Source organism: Neophocaena asiaeorientalis, unplaced genomic scaffold, assembly GCF_003031525.2.
Source record: "Neophocaena asiaeorientalis asiaeorientalis breed wild unplaced genomic scaffold, Neophocaena_asiaeorientalis_V1.1 scaffold247, whole genome shotgun sequence".
NCBI classification, from domain to species: Eukaryota; Metazoa; Chordata; class Mammalia; order Artiodactyla; family Phocoenidae; genus Neophocaena; species Neophocaena asiaeorientalis.
Genome location: NW_020174930.1, coordinates 575,672 through 576,586, shown reverse-complemented (window position 1 = coordinate 576,586; position 915 = coordinate 575,672).

The following is a 915-nucleotide window of genomic DNA, read 5'->3' as shown; positions in this document are numbered from 1 at the left end:
GGAACCCTCCTGCGCGGCGGCCAGCGAAGAAGCAGAGCCGCTCGGCCTGCAGCAGGCTGCCAGGGCCGGACCCCAACCCTGGGTCAAGCCCGCCCTCCACTCTTTGTGCTCCCCAACGCAGGCTGCAGCGGCGGGAAGCAGCGGGCGCCTTGCCTTGCGATGACAGGAAAGCAGGACGCGCAGCGCCGAGCCCCCGAAAATAACAACCTGCCGCCGGGGTCCCTGCTCCAGTTTTTCCCGCGTTACATTTCGCGCCTGGGCGGAACCAATCACCGCCAGTCCCCTGCCCGCTGGCCGCAGCGGCGAGTGACAGGACATGCGAGCCAATAGCTGTGCCTGGATTTCTTTCTAGCTAGAGCGGGGCGGAGCCGGACCTGCGCGCGGGTCCTTTCTGCCACGCTATTGGCCGCGGCTCTTGTATTTTTTTCTGCCTGAAGAGCCAACAGCGTTCGAAACTCCGGGGGAGCGCGCGACGTCTACACTCGCCCAGACACACCCTCCAGTAGCCCCGCCCCTGCCGTCCTTCCGCGCGGTTAGTCAGGGTTGGAGGCGCGCTGTGGGCGACAGGCAGGGGCGGGCGGTAAGAGAGTTGCTGATTGGAAAGTTATCAGAGAGGGGGCGGGCCAGGGGTGGTAGTTGGCCGGCGGGGTCGCTCGTCTGGCGGCCCCTCCCGCCTGTGGCTGTTGGGCTGTAGTTCCCGCGCGGCTGGGAATTTAAAGGGCTGGGGCCCGGGCTGCCCGCCCCCGTCCGTGGCTCCCGCCACCAGCTCTAGGGGGACCAAGGCCTTCTTACTGCAGTTTCTAGTAGACACCAAAAGGTGCGTCGTTTCTTAATGGTTCCCATCTGCCCAGCTGTTGGACTCGCTGTGAGTTGACCCTCTCCGCACCTCCCCTACTCGCCCCAAGGCTGAGGTGG